The sequence below is a fragment of the Prionailurus viverrinus genome, chromosome A1 (genome assembly GCF_022837055.1).
Source record: "Prionailurus viverrinus isolate Anna chromosome A1, UM_Priviv_1.0, whole genome shotgun sequence".
Classification (NCBI taxonomy): Eukaryota; Metazoa; Chordata; class Mammalia; order Carnivora; family Felidae; genus Prionailurus; species Prionailurus viverrinus.
In genome coordinates this window covers 18,355,211-18,370,383 of record NC_062561.1, presented here as the reverse complement: position 1 = coordinate 18,370,383, position 15,173 = coordinate 18,355,211, and the positions used below count along the sequence as shown (strand labels likewise).

The window sequence follows — 15,173 nt, the reverse complement described above, 5'->3', positions numbered from 1 at the left end:
GGAAATGGCAATCTCCTTGTCTACAGGGCAATGAGATTGCCATTTACTGAACACTTGATTAGCTGCGTCTGCCTGCTGGTAACTGAGTTGACCATGGCAAAGAGGCACTGACCCTGACACCTCAAGCGGGAAAAGAAGGGAATTCTCCTTTTTCACCCTCCCATCACAGGCTCACATGTGATGTGTAAAGGAAGAAGATACAAAGCACCAAACAGCGTTGGGCAGATACGGTGCTTTGCCCTATAGACAAATAGCCCCTCCCGTCCCCCGAAATCCTTTAGTTGGAATATGGCTACTTGTATTTGGGAATTCATTTTCCCTTAGGGTGACCAACCCTCTCGGTCTGTCCAGCCCTGAGCTTTCCCAGTGCTAAAACTTAGGGTTATGGGCAAATGGGGGCCCTGATCACCCTCCCTCCCTTTTGGTTAAGCAGAATCTACATCAAGAAGGGCATATTGTTAATTCAGGTTTACAAAAACACAAAACAAAAAACCCCGCAAAAAGCCAAGGTAAATATTGTCAGACTATGAGCATTTTTGCCAGACCCTGCCAAGAAAAAGGAGGGAACTAAGGTATTTAGATTGATAAATATTCACTCACGGTCCCCAACTTGCCATTGGCAAATACTTGCCCTAGGCAACATTGGGACTGGGCCCATTTTTCATTATTGATTAATAGTGAGGAGGTTTTCTTTTTTTATTTCCTCGATCTGAATTTCTAGCCTTTTATGACCAACCAGTTGATCTGGTGAAGAGGTCGCTGTGACCAGCTTTTCTGTTACTTGCTGTTTCCTTATATTTATTTGTCTTCCTCCGCTCCACACAGTTGTCGCCATGTTCCAGACAAATGCACACTTGTTTTGATTTCCTCCTTACGGCTTAGTCTATTTATATCAGGGGACCCTGGAAAGTGTGCAAGATAACCTTACTAGAAAGCTAAATGAATTCTAAAAAGCAAACACCATACGATCTGCCAATCAGATGGGAAAATATTGTTAACTGTTACTCACTTACTACCCTAGATCTTTCCCTAGAGTGCTTGAAATCACAGAACTGAGGTTCATTTGCTCTCTGTTCACCTTTGGAATTTAGATCTAAATGCATCGATGATCTGGGCAGAGAGAACAAAAAAATAATTGCTCGCAACCTGACAAGACCAAGGGCAAGGGTATGTATGTGCACGTATATATTTTCATGGAAAAATTAAATCAGCAGCTCTCTTGATGGAAAATTCAGTGCTCTCGGAGTTGAGAATTCCCCAGGAGCAAAACTGCCTTGAAGGAGGGGTCTCCTGATTCTGTCATTTTCCACTCATCTTGCAAGGCTGCACCGAAGCACCATTTTCTGGGAGTATCCTTCCCTAGCCCGGCCCCTCCCCACCTGCCGGCCTGTTTTGCAATTATTTGGTGCCCCTGTTTTAGCTCTTCTTACCTAGCCTTGGGGTTGTTTGCGTGTGTATTTGTCTTTACCTTTGACTGCGAGACTCGGAGGCCAGGATACAGGATATATTGCTAGTGGGCGCCTTGCTACCTCATGCAGTGCTTGGCATCCAGTATGTGCTCAATAAACATTTGGTGATTGAACACTGGCCGTTATACTTGAAGCCGTTTCGGGGGTTCTCAACACAACTCCTGCTGATCGTTTCTACAGAATTTATGGTATTTATCTTAATATAGTAAACAGGATTGGGGCCAAGTCCAGAGATGTATTATGTTCCTCCCTTGTAACATACAGTCTGGGCACAGACATCCTCAAAGGTTAAATTGACCAAGAGACGGGATTAAAAGCATGAGGTTGAAAAGGCAATTGGTTCGCTTTATTTCACTCATAGTTCATACGCTTGCTTCGTTCCCAGTGGTCCCATAAAACCCAGAGCTATGGAAAGTGAAACGATCGGGAAGCTCATCCCTCTTGCCACCATATTTCTCCCTCCCCCTTTCCCGTGTAAGTTGGAAAGCTGCCTTCTGCTCTGCTGTGGGACAGACGGGCTGACTCTGGCCCGGAGAAGCATTTATTATCAGCCTGGAAACCTGGCCAGGAATAATGTTCAAAATGGTACTGTTGGGGCCTGGGACAGAGGTCTGTGCTCAGCCCAGCCTAATGCTGACCTTCACTTCTTCTGCCTTCGTCTCACCAGAGCATAAGGCAAATGGTGAAAGAAATGGAGAATGTTCTCCTCTGGAAACTTGGACTTTATTGCAGGTGGGACTCACTTCACCCCAGTAGGAGTGGTCCCAAAGAGCTATGTGAAAATCACATTTGTAGAAGTCTAGTCATATTTAAAATGCACTCCCAAAACTGGCCATTTGAGAGAGGTTTTCACGAATACTTTCAAAGTCTCGTCTTTGCTAATGGAATATTAATTCATAGTCCCGCTTCTGTGAAAATCCAGATTTCCACCGGCTAGATTTGCTCCACGCAAGATGCATGAGAACTGTTCAAGTTTGGTTGCAGGCGGCATGGAGATGGGTAACCGTTAATCATTATGAATAAGTTCGGAGTCCTCTAAGGCACTCGTGCTTGGGGACTTCAGCTTTTCCTCCCTCGTGCCGCCTCGGGAGTGCCCCTCCATCTCCCTCTCTCTCCCACCTCGCTCTTCCCTCCATGGGATGAACAAGATAAAAACAAGAGGAGCAAAAGAAGAGAGACCTCTGCAATGTTCTCCGCTTTATTCGGAAGGTATGGGCTTGCAGCCAGAAGGTGAGGAGCGAAATTGAGACATGGAAAACAAAGCGAGGGGAAGAATTCGAAGCTCCGGACCAGAGGGTGGCAACAGGGTGGATTTAAACCTCCTGTGGAATCTTTCCTCTTTCTGACACATACCCTGCCCGGGAGGGGGATTCAGTGTGACGTGTCAGAGTGCCCGCACAGCACTCGTCACATCCCGTCCCCAGTTTCCTCTCACGCTAACCCCGTGTTCAATGTTTCTGGGCCTCAGTTTCCTATACGGGCACGGCAGAACCTCAGACAGTCTGTAAGCAGGGGTGCCGTGTGAGGGTGCCATCCACTTCGTGCGACTGCTCTGGAATCACACAGGACTCTGTTTTTCAGTTAGGCTGTGTGCCAGAAAGAGAGGAGAGAGTCTAGTCAGGATATTTAGCTTATCAGCTGCCACTGCACGAATTTTCCCCTGCTACAAACTTCCTAACATTCCGACCCTTCTGGTTTGAAAATTTCCAAGGCTGTTCCTATGCCAACCAAAAACATCACACGATCCGTGTTTCTTGTGCAATGTAGCAGTGGGATCTATGTTACCAGGAAGACGTGTCAAAGGTGTGGTTTAGTTCTCATTCTTTTATGTGGAGGCTAGTGATTTCAGAGAATGCAACAGAGCCCTGTGAGACACTGAAATGCTCATCCAGACACCCAACTGCCCTGTGCCTCCGCTGGGTCCCTTAGGATAAGCCAAATGCTCCCAGACATCTTGTCCATATGGAAAATGTCAGATGGTTCATCTCAAAACTCCAGTATCCGGGTGTTTTCAAAACACCCGAGCGCCGCCCTGAACTACACAATTATAAATCAGATGCTTGGTTTCATGCAGTGTAGTCTGACTATTCTGGACAAAATCCTGACACGTACTTTGTCTCTTTTTTTGGACAGTTACCCTAATTTCTATCTTTGCAGTGAAAGAACAGCTTCTATCTCTCTTCACCAGTCGGTCTTCTTATTTTGAAAAATTTCTTTTTTTAACGTTTATTTATTTTTGAGAGAGAGAGAGACAGAGCATGAATGGGGGAGGGTCAGAGAGAGGGAAACACAGAATCTGAAACAGGCTCCAGGCTCTGAGCCGTCAGCACAGAGCCCGACGCGGGGCTCGAACTCACGGACCGCGAGATCATGGCCTGAGCCGAAGTCGGCCGCTTAACCGACTGAGCCACCCAGGCGCCCCCGGTCTTCTTATTTTGAACAGCTTCTATCTGTCTTCACCAGTCGGTCTTCTTATTTTGATGAGGGGCTCACCTCAAAGATGAAGAGTTTAACCACTCAAACCACCACCATCAATAACAACAATCACCGACCAACCACAAAAGAAAGAAAGCATGAAATCAAAAGCCCCAGGGCCCAGCCCTGCAGTCCGCTACCTTGCTGTGATCTGGCCAGGTCATGAGCTCCAGCCTCAGCTTATTCACTTATACAACAGGGATGATAACCCTCGTTCTGCACACTTCTTGCAGGATTCAATGAGACGCAGTTTGGAAGTACTTGGAAATAACACGTGCACTGCATTATGTTTTTGCCCATTGATCATAGTCAGGCGTTCGGCCTTTGCTCTGGAGAAGGACCACTGACAGCCATGCACCCACAGGCCCCAAGCTGGGCTTTTACTCTAGCCATCCCTTTGCCATCCCAATCTACACTGTCCACAAGCTCTAGAAGTCAACAAATTTGAGATGGTATTCCCACAAGGGCCCTCTCTGGTCTTCCAGAAAAACAGCCATCAGCTTGCCCTGCTGGGTGAATATTGCTCAATGCTGACCTTAGTTAGCTATCATTTTAACCATTCTCAATCAAAAAACATCTACCTGGGTTAGAGTAGTATAATCGCACTACCATTTTTTTTTCTTTTTAGAAGACATTTTATATTAAAAGTGTTTTTGGTCAAGTTTATTGAGGCATAATTTGCATACTATAAAATTCGCTCTTTTTATTGTACAGTTTTATGAGTTTTGAAAACACATGGTCTGTGTGACCACCACTGTGATCCTTATCTAGATCGATTCCATCATCTCCCAAAATGCCCCTTTTTGAGGTCAACCTCTTCTTACTCCAGGTCCTGGCAACCATTGCTTGGTTTTCTGTCTCCATAGTTTTGCCTTTTCCAGAATGTCTTACAAATGCAATCATAGAGTATGTGGTTTCGGGGTCTGGCTGCTTTCACTTAGCATAATGCATTTGAGATTCATCCATGTTGCTGTGTGTATTAATAGTTTGTTCCTTTTTATTGCTTAATAGTAATAAGCAGTCCGACGCATGCACTGTATCCGTTCAACAGTTGAAGGACAGGGAGATGTTTCCATTTCTTGGTGATTATAAATAATGCCGTAAGCACTTTTGTAAGGTGTTTCATATGTACATACATTTTCATTAGACCTTTGCCTTTAAGAGATGCATGTAAGTTTCATTCCAGATGAACAATCAGAGACTGAAAGATTTGGGAGACCCCTGGGGAGAGGAGAGAGTATATTTCCTTCAACATTCAGTCAGGCCCAGACCTGCCAGTTAAACAGGGACTAGTTGTAGCAAGAGGCTGTTATTATTTCCACCGAGGACACTTGTAGAATAGAAATTAAAACTAACATTATTTTTCTGAGCCCCAGGGGAAGAATATAAGTACATGATGGCAACCATCAATTTAGTGGGTCCAAGGTTGTCTAGGCGATTAAAGTAATATTTCCATGGGTTTTGGCAATTCCCGGCATAGGTCACCTTCATGTACTGGGTGAATTCTTTTTCAAATCACTGGTAACTGTTCTTTAATATGTAGGGAAGAACATAGCGCCTGTTGGCAGACTGTTTACTAACAAACTCTCCAGGGTCGTTCAGGTTAAATAAAGTCTCTTTTTGGCTAATTTAGGGGGGAAACCGTGGTTCTTAGTTGAAATAGTTATATTGGAATCTCTACTGTGCACACGACACCAGGGTAATTATCAGCCCCCACTGAGAGTTTCAGGCATAGCATCAATTCTACCTGATTTCTCCCTGTACCCATCACAAAAATAGGAGTTAGGGAGGAGAACCAGCCATACCAGTAAGAAAGTTCAGCTAACCCTGGAGTCTCATCAAATCTCTCCTGCCATTTTACTTTTTCACCCTGGGCCTCCTGTGTCCTCTGACCCCTTACCATGAAATATTTGTATCCACTCAGGAGACATTTACTGTGCGCTTGCTTCTGTCAAGCCTTGGATGAGTTGGGAGCTCCCAAAGATGATTGCACTTAAGAACAATCATGCCTCTATCACGTAGCCTTCAGTGTGAATGAGTTTCAATGCTGGTAGTGCTCCAATGTCTCCGGACAATTTTTTTCAGGAGCAGCAAAGACGAAAGAAGAGATAGCTGAAATAGCTAAACTGAGATGTAAATAAACAAATGTTTTATTTAAGTAAAAAAATAAAAGTTTTGCATACCTAATATATGGTGTTACGCAAGTACGACAGTCTCGTGTTCTGCCTTTTGATTACGCGTGTGGGGAATCTCAGCTTACCCGTGTGGGCCAGCCCTCTCTGAAATGTTATTTCAGTGAGGAAGTGTGTTTGGAGTTCTGAACAACTAACTTGTGAATAGAACTTCAGACACAGCCTACAAACAATTTGAAGAGTTAGATCTGTCGATGGCTGATTTACGGAACGGCTGGTTTGGGGTTCGTTAGTGTCCACGTTGGGAGGCACCCCACCGTCTGAGCCCTGAGTTCTGTCAGTACCACTCACTAGCACTGAGGCCTTAACAATATGAAAAATACTAATAACAATGGCAATAATAGTGAGAGGAGCTAACTTTTTAAGAGCACCATAGCTGAGAGAATAGGAACGAATTTAGCACCGTGAGTGGTTCCAAAGGTCTGAGACTTGGAGTGGGTGGGTTAAGTGGAGATGAAGACATACAGACACACACGTGTGCATACACACACATATACACATACATGCGCACGCACATACATACATACATAAACACATGCACACAGATACATGCATACATGCATGCATACAACTGGGGAGCAAAGCCAGAGCCTGCTCCCCTCTAGTGTTGTTACAGGGCTTGACGGTAGGGTTTTACAGAGGGAAGTCTTGATTCCATTTTGATGATGACCATAAATGTGAGATTAAAGGCAGGGAAATCCGTTATTGGCTATTGCACTAATCCAAGAACGGGTGATAAAATCCTCAGGATGGAGGGAAGGCAGCAGACCCAAAAGGCTCTTTTACAAAGACAGATTCATTTGGGTTTGGTAGCCAACTGAATGGGAAGAAAGGGGGGTATATGGGGCCTAGTTTCTAAGCGGTTGATCAGTGGTTCTATTAATTAGAATGGGAAACATCAAAGAATGAGCCAGTTTGAAGAGGAAGGAAGACACATTTGGTGTTAGATCTGCCATGGAAATTACCTGGAACCTACTCTGCCTCGATATAAGGAAGATCTTCCGGATATTTTAACCTATGCAGAAGTGAGCTCTCCATCACTAGGAGTATTCAAGCAGAGGCTTATATAACCATCTGTCAAGGTTATAAAAGAGGCATTGCCTGTATTGGGTTAGAGGCCAGGGTGAACAGCCTTTAAATCCTTTCCAACCGTAAGAGTCTATGATACTCCAGGAGTAGGGGGAAAAAAGGCTATTTATTTCATGCACTGTTGTGGTCTCCAGACAGATTTTAAATACCACTGTGACATATACCATGAAATAAAAACAAGTTGAAAAAGGGAGTGGTAAGTTAACTGCACACTTTTTATGTGCGTGCCAGTAGCTCTATATTTACTTTAGATGCATTTTTTATCTGAGGCTATTTATATCCAGAAATTTAGCTGCTGCATCACAAATCGACATTCAGTATTTGGCACACTTACAATGTCGGGGGCTCTGACACAGCCAGCTCTCCGCGCGTGTGTATAAATGTGCGGTTACGTATGTGTAAATAAAAAAAGACCATGATTTGCAACCAAATGATTACTATTTTCCATTTAGTGTATATCTATTCTATTACTGCAAAGCAGTCATTTATAAATCTTTCACCAGGCAGCGATTTTGAGGAGAGTTAAATATCAATCTAAGTATAACATCAGTATGTAAACAGATTGATGAATTGCTAGATTGCTAGGATATAAACCATATGGAACCGTGAACAACGCTCTGAAGAGCTAGGGATAATTTTAGCATTTTATGAAAACCGAGGACAAGACAGAGCTACCCTACCACTTCTTGAAACTTCTCAACGCTCTTCTGTTTTCACTCTCCAGGCTGCATGGAACAATTAGCATTCTGAACATTAAAAATATAACCTGCTAGATTGTTTCCGTCCTCAGGCAGGATCAGCGGACTCTGTGGGTGTGAGTGCCGGAAAAGTCTGCAGAAATAGACTGGGGAGGATGTATTACCCTGAGAGGCAGGCTCTGTTATCTGTTCCCTCAAATTCCGTACGTACATGGTTAAGGTTCCAAAGCACTGAGCAGGTCTTCAAAGGGATCCACGAAGGAAAAAAAAGAAAAAAGAAAGAAAGAAAAGGCTAAGAATCCTTTACTTTTCAAGTGGCAGGAACAACACTAGAATCCAGGCTTCCTGTCTGTCAGTTCTGAGCTCTTTTTATAAAATGACACTAGCTTCGCATACTAAATCCAGTGATGGCATAATACAGTTTATACTTTGCTGCAGTCATGAAAGCTTCTCTCTCTCTCTCTCTCCCCCCCAGTTATATAAGCAGATCCTTTTCTCTTTCTAGTTGCAGATACGGCACTGCACTAACGTTGAGGGTGGATGGAATGAAGTTAAGCGATCCTGGGGATTCTTTTATGATTTCAGGAATTTTAGGCTAACATCTATGTGGTCAGAGTAGAGCAGAGAATTAAGCAATTTGGGGCTGAATTTAAGCACAAAAGGCAGCCAATGTGGAAAATTACTTAATCCTTCGCTGAATTTGGGTTCTGCAAACCTGACCTGCATCAGCACAGAAGAGAAAATTCCCTGGGGGGTACTCAGAGGTGAGCCACTGAGATTAGCAAAGAAGGCTCTCAGGTAAGGCTCTAAGGATTGCATTTAGCCAAGGAGGCAGAGGGCGGATACGGTAATGGCCGCCAAGTTTACACCACCCTGTCATACAGGGAATTCTGGCCAGTCGTCTCTGAGCACAGAAGGAGATGGGCTGGGCCTCCAGACCCAGACCTTCACCTTAGCTTCTGGGAAACCTGTTAACATAACACGAGCATGTGGACAATGAAGTGTCCTTCCTCTTCAGAGGCGAGGCCAGCAGCCCCGGGGACAGGCTGACACTTTCTTCCTGAGGGCAGGAGAGGGGTCCGGGAGTGCCTGGCTGGGCTCTGGAGGAGCTGGGCTTAGGAGCAGACCCTGTACTTCTGACTCCAGACTGGCCTCCTTCCTCTCAGGAGGGGCCCTAGAAAGAAGGAAGACTGGAAAGTGACTGGAGGGAGAACCATCATTTTGCTATGTTTCCTGTTTCATTCTGCTGGGGAGTGGGGGTGAGGGTGGGGTGGACGCTTCATGGTTTTTAAAAATAAAACAAACACGAGTGCCCTGATTTACTGCGTTGGGATAATTTTCTTTTAGGGACTCTGACAAATGCCTCTTGACATTGACTATGACGATTTATTCTAACTTCATTAGGTATCGATCCCAGATTCGTCTCCCGAGGCCCTTCCCATGCGCTTACCTACCTGGAGCCTCTCGCTGGGACAGGCACAAAGAACAGGACCTAAGAATTCCATTTCTAAGAGTGAGTATACTAAGCAGGGGTAGAAAAATATATGCACATCACCTTGAGTGGGACCCGGTAGGGCTTGGTGTGAGGCCCATCTTGCAAGGTTCTAGTGAAATAAAAAAACATGACAACATAGGACAGAATGGGCTTTAAGTTCAGCGCATTGAATTAAGTGGGCTGATTACTGTTCAATGAGAGAATGGGTAATATGGAGGAGGAGGACGAAGGGGGGAAGGAGAAGGAGATGGAGAGAATATTGTAGCCGCAGAAGACTATATCCTGAACCTTAAGGCACTAAAACCCACACGTTTCCCAAAGGGAGTCTCTCCATGTCACTCACTACCTAGACATCGGTATCATTTCTTCACTGCGTGTGCCGTCATCAGAGGCGCTCCCAATGATGTCAGCTGCTCCTCTAGGCACGTAACCTTTGGCAGAAATAGCACGTATTTGCTCCTGCCCGACTCCGGGTAGCAAGTCCACATAGATAAAGCCCTCCCCTCAAGGCCGTCTCCCCACCGATGACCTCTGGGGCACTCAGGCTCAGCTTTCCTGCTTTGAGAACTTCCTAGTTAAGTCCCCCTTATCACTGGGAAAACTTGACCTCTAACACGCAAAGCGGGTCATGGAGCAGGGAGAACGGAACTCTCTGACTTTAAAAGTCAACTTGGCTTTGCTTACCTTTGAAATAGAGCATTTGTATTTTGAAACTGTTTATGAGAAGTTCTCTGAGTACTGAACTGCAAACACAGATACCAAGAAATTCTGGGGCCAGAGTGTCCAAATAACTGGGATAAGGACAATTGAGTTGAATAGTAATGAAATCTGGCACCGACTGTCTAGGCTTTCGAATTCTCCGATGACAAGCCTTCCTTGGCTCGACCCTTTGGTCCAGGGAAAAGAGCACAGGATCTGCAAATAAAGAATGTGCATTTGAGTCTTTTCACTGCTGTCCCCCAACTGTGAGAACTTAGGCATTCTGCTTTGTTCAGGACGCTAAGCTTCGGTTTTATCACATGTGACAGGGATCAGCAACATCTACTTTCACGGGATTTTTGAGAGGATTAAGTGAAGGAATAAATACTTTCCAAGTGCTTCATGAGGAGTCCTCCCCCCGCCCCCATTTTATAGATAAATATAGATAAATATACTGAGGTCCAGAAAGGTTAAGTAACTTGTGCAAGGTAACACAGCCGGTAAGTATTATATCCTGGAACTTCGATCAGAGTAGGTGGTCAAGAAATTTCTGTTAAAATGAGATTAACATCATGTATGTGATTCCATCTTCCTGAGAGAAATTTGCCTTTCGGGCAAAAAGGAGCCTGGTGCTCTTCCACATTTTCCCAAATTACATTAGGCTCAATTTTCTGCCATGAGACACGGGAGGAAAATGAGCCCCTGTTGCATTTCTTTCTCCGGTTGGTTTCTCTGATCCTTGTAATACAAAACTTACAACAGGATTAACCCAGAACCGTAGACAAAATTGAGGAAAGCATTAACAGATAGAGTCCTTAGTATCGTGCTTTACGAAGAGTACACGTTCAATAAGCGTATGTTGACTGAGGGTTTAGAAAGATCAGTTCTCCGATATTCTGGTAGAGGGCCAACCGGTCCCGGAAAAGAAAACAGACATTTCAGATGGCTTTAAGTGTCCTACTCTGGAGGAAAATAAACAAGCACAGAGTGAGGACAACAGGGCTGGAGTCAACGTGACACTCTAGGAACTACAAAATCACATCAGTTATTTTGGCAAATGGAATTCTAGACACTTGCCATAGCACCAGATGATGTTTATTCCCACAAGAAGATTATTATAATGCATCTCTTGGATTAAGTTTTTCCTTTTACGAGGACGCTATGTCAGAGTCGGCTAAACTAAACTAAGGCTAAGTCTGCCTGCCAAATGTACCTGCTTTTCACTTTCAAAAGCACGCCTACATCTTCATACACTGCCTTTATGACTTGGTCCTCAGAATAATCGCGGTGGGGGGGGGCGGTAAATAGAGCAGGTATTATTATTTGTGGTCTTTACGGGGTGGGGCTGGGGAGATTGTGTATCCTACATGCATCTAGCAGGGTGGCTGGTGTATACACAGTACATAGGAAATACACAATAAATAATAGCTATCATTGAGTGCTTTTACTGGGTGGCAGATACTACTTTAAGCGCTCCACATACATGGACACATTTCTTTAAGGGGAGTTAGGCATAACTGATGAGCGTGTGAGCCTGCCACTCGCCAGCTGAGTGACCAAGGGCACCTTGGCCCTGGTTTTATCACCTGGAATATAAGGAATAATAACAGGGTAACCTCATGGTGTTGCTGCAAAGATCACCTGAGTTGATACACATACAATAATGCTAGCGTACCTGAACGCTCAATAAATACTGGCTAGTATTTGTATTTATCCCAAAGTAACCTCTCAAGTCATTGGCGGAACCAAGATTTGAACCCGGGCTGCCTGGCTCAAGACCCTGTATCTCTAGTCGCTATTTATTTTGAATGAGTAACGAGACAAGTGAATAAATAACCTAGAGTTTCCCTGCAAGACGGTGGCCGAATCCAAGTCCCCTGTCACTGGCCACCCCCCACCCCCAACAACTATAGCCCTAGATCGAGGCTGGGCCCTGGCAAATACACAGAGCCACTTCTTGGAAGGAAGCAGGAAGTTGCCACTTATTTATGGGTTTTATGTTCCCTCTTCGTCCTCAGGTCACACTTCCTTCCAGGCTGCTGAGCCTGGTGGTGTGTGTGTGTGTAGTTAGAAGTGTACCCCTTCCCTGAGGATGTCAGTTCTTTTGCATTTCAGTGGTAGAGGATTGGATTCTTAACTCACTGAAGGAGAAACAGAGTGAGCAAAACTCTAATAAGTGACATTTGAATAACACTGTCCAAAGGTTTACAAAGCGCTCTCCCATCCATTTTGTCACTTGATCACTGGACATAGATTATGTTCTCTGTCTTTGAAGCAACCCAAGCATAGAGGCATCACGTGACTTGTCCAGCTTGTGGAATTGGTAAGTCCAGAGCCCAGACTTTTCACCAGGGTCTGCCACCTCTGGGTCCCACGCCCCTTCCTTGACGAGAGCTATGACCCTTTACACTAAGGGAACTAAGGGAACTTGGGCCTTGTCCTTTGTCCTTGGCCCCATCCTTGGTCCTTGGCCTCAGGAAAATAATTTCATGGTATTTCCAGTGTAGATTTTGATCTCCTTGGGAAAGTTTCGTTTTGGACCTTTGTGATGACGGAGGAATGGGACAAGATGAACTCCCAGGTCACACGCACAACCGTGGAGTCTGTGATTCTTTCCCAAGAGTTTATGAAGCACGGAATGCTTGGTACAGGAAATATCCCAACAGCTGTAAAGAGCTATTTATTTGGGACCATCCAACCACGTGCTGTGATAGAAAAATGTGGGAGAAGGAGAGGGGGCGTCGGGAAAAGGATTTCACTGGTTTCACGTATGCTCTTGTCTTATTCTGATGTCCTATGTCAAAACTTTTGTTCACGGCACTCTCCCACATAAAGCAGGGCTCCCTGGATGCTCTCTACCTCATCACACTCCTTCCCCTCACGTGTATAGAGATTGTTTTTCATTTTGAACCCAACTGCTGCTTCTTTGATTCTGTAGCAAATCGCCCTTTTGAGTGTGTGGTGTAATTACTCCCATGGCAATGGACCGAAGTTAGACACAGGCCATTATGTGAGCCCGCAGCCTGAGCGGGGAGACGGGAGCAAAGAGTTCCTTTTAAAACCGCTCTCCTCAATAATAGCAGGACAGAGGTAGAAAATTACTGGCATTACAAATTGCTTTTTTCCATAAGGGTTTTGTCCCTATCTTTTAAAAGGCTGTGTCACACTGAGAAAATTTCTCTACGTTTTTAATTGCAGATAATTTTGTGTAAGGAAAACCTCCCAGTGAAAATGGTCTGATGAAATGTGCTTAGTTTGGCTTTGGCCGAGCTCCTCGTCGTCCTAAACGAGTGCACAGAAACACGCACAAACAATATTTGCTACTGCCTAAAAAGTGTAACCCCGCATTTACGGCAAAAGCAATGGAGGGGATTGAGAAGTGGAGACTGGCCCCTAAGAAGAGCTCCGCTTACATAAAAGAGGAGGGCCGAAGGAGGTGTGGACTGCTGCCACCAAGCGGTGAGCCACGTAAGCCTGATGGCTGCCAAGAGCCCTCACTTATCCGGAACCCAGCCTGGTCCCTGGGGAAGGTGGACAGGAAGAGGAGGAAAGTGAAGAAGACGCCAGTGCCGCCAAAGTCACCGTTAGGAAAAGCCGCGTCCTAAAGCCAAATGTGCTTTTTATTCGGAGAACGCCGCATCGGGACCTCATTCGTGCTGTTTTAAGGCCCGATTCTAACAAGCTTCGTTTTCAAACCCTATAGCACGTTAGAATCAAGGAATTAGCACGCGAAGAAAGCCAGTGAACACACTACATATTTATTTTAGTCTTAACAAACACCAACAGCAACCAACGCGACACTGGTTACGGACTCAATTTTAAGGATGATGAAACAGGTTCAGAGAAGGTCAGCCAGTAAGTGATCAAGTCTGTCTTCACATTCAGGGTTCTGGCCTCAGAGCTCATGTCTCTTCCTTTTCTCCCCCTCGCCTTTCCAAAGACAGGCACGCCGAGAAGCAAGCCTTCATGGCAGCACAATGACAGGACAAGGGCGGGAGACAGCATGGAATCAGCATTGAAAATTTGCCGCACCCTGGGATGATCCGGTATAGAGGAAAATGGCCTCCTCGGTTCCCAAATGCGTCTATTTTAGAGGATAGTCGTCATTGATTTGCATCAATATGTCCAAATGCGTCAACTTTCTCGGTGTAAAGAGTAGGGAGAAAGAATCCTGGGGGGGTGTGGGGGGGGGGATACAGGTTCAGGGGATCCAGGCGTAGCTCTGCCTTTCACTGGCTGTGGGAACTTAGCCATGTTACATCACCTCATCGCGCCTCTGTTTCCTCATCTGAAAAATTAACATAATTATTCCGCCTACCTCATGGAGCTGGTTCAGGAGGATTCAATGAGGCAATTCGTAGAAATAGTTAAAGCTGTACCTGACGCTTAGGAGGCATGACTTACGAAGCATAGACGCTTTAGAGAGGTAAACGCTTACCTCCCGAAAGGACTAAATCTGACTTCTTATTTAAATTGCTCATCTGTCCATTCATTCATTCAACACACATTCACTAAGTCCATATTATGAGCCAGCAGCGGGTGGCCACCAGGCAAACAAATATAAATAAACTACCGCTCTTCGCCAGTAGGAGCTCAGACGTGTAAACAAAAAATCTGCCGCGATGAGGGAGGTGCTGGGAGAGCATTTCTGCGGGAACACAGATACGGGAACGTGCAGCCTCCTACCTCGCCCTGGAGGAGTCAGGATGGCCGCCCGGAAGTGAGGTTCCACAGAAGGTGAAGAGGGAAAGGGCATTCCAATGGAGGACACAGCATGTTTAAGCAAAGACCCAAATGGAGGAAGAGCGGGTGAATTCGCACATCGGGTGCCGGTGTGTGGGAGGCGAGTAGGAAAGGGTATAGGGCTGAGGAGGGAATATACATATATTTGTTCTAATTGCACAGTACTGAGAAAACGGATTCGCTCAGGGAACTAGTTGCAAAAGGTAGCTTTTTTTTAATTTTTTTTTTTCAACGTTTATTTATTTTTGGGACAGAGAGAGACAGAGCATGAACGGGGGAGGGTCAGAGAAAGAGGGAGACACAGAAGCATGGC

At 45.2% G+C, this 15,173-nt stretch overlaps 1 long non-coding RNA gene across 5 annotated transcripts in view; it reads left to right on the top strand.

The window, feature by feature from the left end:
* The window catches only part of LOC125175606 (uncharacterized), a 403,243-nt gene extending 388,957 nt beyond the window's left edge, over nucleotides 1-14,286 (top strand). For 4 of the 5 annotated variants that reach the window (XR_007155898.1, XR_007155894.1, XR_007155896.1 and 1 more), the window contains 2 exons: nucleotides 9,328-9,436; nucleotides 13,316-14,286. This is a non-coding gene — a long non-coding RNA (uncharacterized LOC125175606). The remainder of the gene's footprint in view (nucleotides 1-9,327; nucleotides 9,437-13,315) is intronic. The other variant, XR_007155895.1, reaches the window with a different exon arrangement.
* The last annotated feature ends 887 nt before the right edge of the window (nucleotides 14,287-15,173 follow it).